This window comes from Arachis duranensis, chromosome 2 (assembly GCF_000817695.3).
Source record: "Arachis duranensis cultivar V14167 chromosome 2, aradu.V14167.gnm2.J7QH, whole genome shotgun sequence".
Lineage (NCBI taxonomy): Eukaryota > Viridiplantae > Streptophyta > Magnoliopsida > Fabales > Fabaceae > Arachis > Arachis duranensis.
Genome location: NC_029773.3, coordinates 36,716,807 through 36,724,306, shown reverse-complemented (window position 1 = coordinate 36,724,306; position 7,500 = coordinate 36,716,807). Strand labels below are relative to the sequence as shown.

At 36.3% G+C, this 7,500-nt stretch overlaps 1 non-coding gene across 1 annotated transcript; it reads right to left on the bottom strand.

Annotated features, from left to right (window-relative positions):
- Positions 1-6,987: 6,987 nt before the first annotated feature.
- Positions 6,988-7,091, bottom strand: LOC127745284 (small nucleolar RNA R71). The gene has a single exon (XR_008006481.1). It is a non-coding gene; the product is annotated as a small nucleolar RNA R71 (small nucleolar RNA).
- Positions 7,092-7,500: the final 409 nt, after the last annotated feature.

Here is a 7,500-nt window from a genome sequence, read left to right as displayed (position 1 = left end):
TCCAAACTCCAAGAGCAATCAATCAAGGCCTCTTTCAACCCAATTCCACCAAGAGCAAAGGCCCAACTCAAGGCTTGAAGATCATTTGAAGAAAGTGTATAAATAGGATAGAATTCAAGTTATTCGGGGAGCTCTTCTTTTTAGTTTTCCTTTTAGTTTTGCTTAGTAGTTTTCAGAGAGCTTTTGGTATTGAGTGATCTTTAATTTCTTAGTTTCGGGGAAGGAGAATTCCATTCTCTTCCTCTTAGTTTTATTGTTTTCAATTTCAATTACTTTGTCTTGGATCTTGGGTTGGAGAATTGAAGAAATTCTGCTTCAATCTCATCATTGGATCTCTCTACTTTATTTACTGCAAAATTGAGTTTAAATTTCTGTTAATCGCTCTTCATCTACTTTCTTTGCAATTTACAATTTCTTTGCAAGTGTTCTTGTTGGATCTAGGAAGGCATTGAGATCTAGACTCAGTTATCTAGTCTCTTGGGCCCTGAGATCTGAATTTCCAATTTCCAATTCTCTGTTTATTGCTTTTCATGTTCATTTACTCTTCTGCTTCAGATCTGATTCAATCCCAATCCCCTTTTACTCTTCTGTTTGATGCAATTTACTTTGCCTTGTTTAATTTCTGCAAATCCAATTCCCAATTCCCTTTACAATTCAAGTCATTTACATTTCTTGCAATTTAAGATTCCGCAATTTACATTACTTGTTCTTTAAGATTCAACAATTTAATTCTTGCTCTCTTTAATTTCATGCAATTCACACAGTCCTTTTACTTTCAATGCAATTTAAATTCTGCAAATCACAAATCACTCAACCAAATCTTGATTCGCTTGACTAAATCAACCACTAAACTAAAATTGCTCAATCCTTCAATCCCTGTGGGATCGACCTCACTCCCGTGAGTTTTTATTACTTGATGCGACCCGGTGCACTTGCCGGTGAGTTTTGTGTTGGATCGTTTTCCACACATCAGCTGCCTCCCATGGAGCACTCTTTTATTATCACTAGCTTGACATTGGTCCCTTATTAGGGTGGTTGATGATTGTGGTGCCTCAATTTGTCTCTTCTCACTATGAGCTTCCTTTCAGTGCCTTGATTTTTAATCTCTGTATGCTCTAGTGAGAGTATCCTGTTGATAGTGTAGTAATCATCAGCTTGTTGATCTGTCCCCAACTGTTGGTAAATCAGCTGTACTTTATTCCCCTTTGAGAATTCTTCAGTTGGTATCTTCTTATTCTTCCACCCTTTTAGAACTTTTTTCTTACTCCTCTTTCCTTTCTTCACTTGTCCTGCTTTTTCTGCAGCAAGTTTTATGTTAGGGACCTCCTTCTCAATTATCACCTCTTCAATCCCTTCTTGCCTTTTCTTATGTTCCTTACCCTCTTTTTCTTCTCCACTCTTCATGCAGCTTTTCTCTTCATCGGTATGTTGTGCTTCTTGAAAGACATTCAAAGTGATTCTCTCATCATGTACCCTTAAGGTCATTTCTCCTTGTTCAACATCGATGATGGCCCTTGCTGTGGCCAGGAAGGGTCTTCTCAGTATGATGGAGTCACCTCCTTCCTCATTTAGATCCAAGATCACAAAGTCTGCAGGGAATATGAATTTATCTACCTTGATCAAGAGGTTTTCAATAACTCCTTTAGGAAGTACTAGTGATTTATCCACAAGCTCTAATGACATATGTGTAGGCTTTACTTTCTCTATACATAGCCTTCTCATCATAGAATAGGGCATTAGATTGATGCTTGCTCTTAAATCGCACAGGGCCTTATCAATGGATATATTTCCCATGGTACAAGGCAGAAAGAAACTCCCTAGATCTTTGAGCTTTGGTGGGAGGCCTTCTAGGATTAATGCATTGCATTCTTGAGTTAGCATGACTATTTCTTTTTCATCCCAGCTCATCTTCTTGTTGATGAGCTCTTTGAGGAATTTTGCATATAGAGGCATCTGCTCCAATGCTTCAGTAAGTGGGATATTAATCTCTAGCTTCTTGAACACCTCTAAGAACTTAGGGAATTATTGGTCTTTGATCTCCTTGTTAATCCTTTGAGGGTATCGCAAAGGAGGGGTATAAGTCATCACTAATTTTCTCTATTCTTGTGATGGCTCCTCCATGATTTGCTTCCCCTTCTTTGAAGTTTGAGGTTCTTCTTTTTCCTTGAGCCTTTCTTGGTTCTTTTCTTCAATTGTCACTTGCTCTTTACTGCTGGTCTTGTTATCCTCTGTTGGCTTCTTGGTGGCCTCTTTGTCATTCACCAAAGTTTTTTCACTCCTTAATTGGATTACCTTGCATTCTTCTTTAGGATTAGGAATGGTATCACTTGGGAGTGAACTGGTTGGTCTTTCAATTACTGCTTGCTTGGACAATTGACCAATTTGCCTTTCTAATTTTCTCATTGAGGCTTCATGGTTCTTGCTAGTTATCTCCTGATGCTTCATCATCTTTTCCAACAGTATCTCCAAGTTAGAGATCCTTTGAGACTCTAGGAGTGGTTGTGGTTGATTATAGGATGTGGTTGAGGGTGGATGATAGTTATTTTGGTTAGTGGATGAATTATTGGGTGGATAGTGGTTGGGTTGAGGTTGGTTGTTTTGTGATTTTCTGTACTGGTTTTGGGTAGTGTTTTGATGGTTTTGGTGGTTTGTATTTCTAGGGTTATTTTGGTTTGAGTTTCTTTGCCATGATTGCTGGTTTTGATTGTCTCCCCATCTCAGGTTTGGGTGGTTTCTCTAGGAAGAGTTGTAAGTATCTCCATGAAAGTCATTTGATCCAGAACCTTGGTTGTGAACATATTGAACTTTTTCCTGTTGCTGATCTTCTTGGTTTTCTTTGCCCCCATGTGGCTGATGGTTGACTTGTATTCATTGCTGCAACTTGGAGGCCATCAATCCTCTTGGCCATCATCTCTATTTGCTGCTGTATTTGTTGGTGCATCACCTTCTTTTGAGCTAAAATAGTGTCCACACTTTCAAGCTCCAATACACCTTTCCTTTGAGCTGGTTGGCGTTCCTAATGAGCGGATAATTTATACGCTTTTTGGCATTGTTTTTAGGTAGTTTTTAGTATAATCTAGCTACTTTTAGGGATGTTTTCATTAGTTTATATGCTAAATTCACATTTTTGGACTTTACTATGAGTTTGTGTGTTTTTCTGTGATTTTAGGTAATTTCTGGCTGAAATTGAGGGACCTGAGCAAAACTCTGATAAAAGGCTGACAAAGGATTGCTGATGCTGTTGGATTCTGACCTCCCTGCACTCGAAATGAATTTTCTGGAGCTACAGAACTTCAAATGGCGCGCTCTTAACGATGTTAGAAAGTAGACATCCAGAGCTTTCCAGCAATATATAATAGTCTATACTTTATTCGAGATTAGACGATGTAAACTGGTGCTCAACGCCAGTTCCATGCTGCATTCTGGAGTCAAACGCCAGAAACACGTCACGAACCAGAGTTGAACGCCAAAAACATGTTACAACTTGGCGTTCAACTCCAAAAGAAGCCTCTGCACGTGTACAGCTCAAGCTCAGCCCAAGCACACACCAAGTGGGCCCCAAAAGTGGATTTCTGCATTAATTACTTACTTTTGTAAACACTAGTAGCTAGTCTAGTATAAATAGGACATTTTACTATTGTATTAGATATCTTTGGTCTCAGATTAATCCATTATTCATCTTAGGTGACTATTGATCATGTTTTGGGGGCTGGCCATTCGGCTATGCCTGAACCTTCATCACTTATGTATTTTCAACGGTGGAGTTTCTACACACCATAGATTAAGGGTGTGGAGCTCTGCTGTACCTCGAGTTTTAATGCAATTACTACTATTTTTTATTCAAATTCAATCTTATTCCTGTTCTAAGATACCATTCATACTTCAATCTGATGGATGAGATGATCTGTGACACACATCATCATCCGTCCCTATGAATGCGTGCCTGACAACCACTTCCGTTCTACAAGCGAAAGCTAGAGTGTGTATCTCTTGGATTCCTGATGCACGACGCATGGTTGTCCTCGCCTGACAACCGAGCCTTCCATTCCATGAGATCAGAGTCTTTGTGGTATAAGCTAGAATTGATGGCGGCATTCATGAGAATCCGGAAAGTCTAAACCTTGTCTGTGGTATTCTGAGTAGGATTCCAGGATTGAATGACTGTGATGAGCTTCAAACTCGCGATTGTTGGGCGTGATGACAAATGCAAAAGAATCAAGGGATTCTATTCCGACAAGATCGAGAACCGACAGATGATTAGCCGTGCCGTGACAGAGCATTTGGACCGTTTTCACTGAGAGGATGGGATGTAGCCATTGACAACGGTGATGCCCTACATACAGCTTGCCATGGAAAGAAGTAAGAAAGATTGGAAAGCAGAGATTCAGAAGGAGCACAGCATCTTCATATGCCTATCTGAAATTCCCACCAATGATTTACATAAGTATTTCTATCTTTATTTTCAGTTTATTTATTATTATTATTCGAAAACTCCATAACCATTTATTATCCGCCTGACTGAGATTTACAAGATGACCATAGCTTGCTTCATACCAACAACCTCCGTGGAATCGACCTTTACTCACGTAAGGTTTATTACTTGGACGACCCAATGCACTTGCTGGTTAGTTGAGCGAAGTTGTGAAATTATGTTAGATTATGGTATTGAGCACCAAGTTTTTGGGGCCATTACCAGGGAATCAATTTTGAACAACAATTTAAGTATGAATGCAATTTCGTCCATCAAGTTTTTGACGCCGTTGCCGGGGATTGTTCGAGTTTGGACAACTGACGGTTCATCTTATTGCTCAGATTAGAGAATTTTCTTTTTTATTTTCTTTTCAAAAAGTTTTCAAAAATATTTTTCAAAATTTTCCCCTTGTTTTCGAAAAATCCTTCAGAGTTTTTAAGAATGAATTCTAGAGTTTCAAAATGGTATGCTGAAGTTTGGCTGGCCATCAAGCTTTAGACTAACCTGGTATGATTCCTGGGATTTTGATTGAGGACTTTGAATTCATTACTTCCTTTTTCCTATATGTTTTTCGAAAAAAAAAATAATAATAAAATCATAAAAATCAAAAATATTTTGTGTTTCTTGTTTGAATCTTGATTCAATTTTTAAGTTTGGTATCAATTGCATTTTTTCTAAAAAAAATTTATGCATTTTTCGAAAATTCATGCATTCACAGTGTTCTTCATGATCTTCAAGTTGTTCTTGGTAAGTCTTCTTGTTTGATCTTGATGTTTTCTTGTTTTGTGTTCTTTGTTGTTTTTCATATGCATTTTTGCATTCATAGTGTCTAAGCATTGCAAATTTCTAAGTTTGGTGTCTTGCATGTTTTCTTTGCATCAAAAATTTTTCAAAAATATGTTCTTGATGTTCATCATGATCTTCGAAGTGTTCTTGGTGTTCATCTTGACATTCATAGTGTTCTTGCATGCATCATGTGTTTTGATTCATAATTTTCATATTGTGAGTCATTTTTTATATATTTCTCTCTCATAATTAAAAATTAAAAAAAATATCTTTTCCTTTTTTCTCTCAAAATTTCGAAAATTTGGGTTGACTTAGTCAAAAATTTTTAAAATTAGTTGTTTCTTGTAAGTCAAGTCTAATTTTCAAATTTTAAAAATCTTATCTTTTCAAAATTTTTTCAAAAATCAAATCTTTTTCAATTTTTATTGATTTTCGAAAATTTGAAAAAAGAAAAAACATAATATTTTTCAAAATCTTTTTCTTAATTTTATTTCAAATTTTCGAAACTTAACTAACAAGTAATGTGATTGATTCAAAAATTTGAAGTTTGTTACTTTCTTGTTAAGAAAGTTTCAATCTTTAAATTCTAGAATCATATCTTTTAGTTTCTTGTTAGTCAAGTAATTAATTTTAATTTTAAAAATTAAATCTTTTCCAACCATATCTTTTTTATCATATCTTTTATATCATATCTTTTTCAAAATGTTATCTTTTTCAAAAATTTGATTTTAAAAAAAATATATCTTTTCTAACTTCCTATCTTCTTATCTTTTCAAAATTGATTTTCAAATTTTTTTCAACTAACCATTTGACTTTTTGTTTATTTCTTATCTTTTTCAAAACCACCTAACAACTTTTCTTTCTCTAATTTTCGAAAACACCTCCCTCTTTTTCAAAAATTCTTTTTAATTAATTAATTGTTTTAAATTTTAATTTTAATTTTATTTCTTATCTTAATTTTCGAAAATAATTAACTCCTTTTCAAAATTGTTTTCGAAAACTTCTCTCTCATCTTACTCTATTTATTCATTCATTTACTAACACTTCTCTTCATCTCAAATCACTGCCCCTATCCTCACCCTTGTGTTTGGATTCTCCTTTCTTTATTCCCTTTCTTCTTCTACTAACAATAAAGAACCTCTTTACTGTGACATAGAGGATTCCTCTTCTTTTTCTGTTCTCTTCTCCTTCATGTGAGCAGGAACAAGGAAAAAGGCATTCTTGTTGAAGCTGATCCAGAACCTGAAAGGACTCTGAAGAGGAAACTAAGAGAAGATAAATTACAACAATCCAGAGACAACCTTGCTGAAATTTTCGAACAAGAAAAGGAGATGGCAGCCAAACCCAGCAATAATAATGCAAGGAGGATGCTTGGTGATTATACTACACCTACTTCCAAGTTTGATGGAAGAAGAATCTCAATTCCTGCCATTGGAGCAAACAATTTTGAGCTAAAACCTCAATTAGTTGCTCTAATGCAACAAAACTGCAAGTTTCATGAACTTCCATCAGAAGATACCTACCAGTTCTTAACTGAGTTCCTGCAGATCTGTGAGACTATTAAGACTAATGGAGTAGATCCTGAAGTCTACAGGCTCATGCTTTTCCCTTTTGCTGTAAGAGACAGAGCTAGAACATGGTTGGACTCTCAACCTAAAGATAGCCTAGACTCCTGGAATAGGCTAGTCACGGCCTTCTTGGCTAAATTCTTTCCTCCTCAAAAGCTGAGCAAGCTTAGAGTGGATGTTCAGACCTTCAAACAAAAAGATGGTGAATCCCTCTATGAAGCTTGGGAAAGATACAAACAGATGACCAAAAGATGTCCTTCTGACATGTTTTTAGAATGGACCATAATAGATATATTCTATTATGGTCTATTTGAGTTCTCTAAGATGTCACCGGACCATTCTGCAGGTGGATCCATTCACCTAAAGGAAACGCCTACAGAAGCTCAAGAACTTATTGACATGGTTGCAAATAACCAGTTCATGTACACTTCTGAGAAGAATTCCGTGAATAATGAGACGCCTCAAAGGAAGGGAGTTCTTGAAATTGATGCTTTGAATGCTATATTGGCTCAGAACAAAATGTTGACTCAGCAAGTCAACATGATTTCTCAAAGTCTGAATGGATGGCAAAATGCTTCCAACAGTACTAAAGAGGCATCTTCTGAAGAAGAAGCTTATGATCCTGAGAACCCAGCAATAGCAGAGGTAAATTATATGGGTGAACCTTATGGAAAC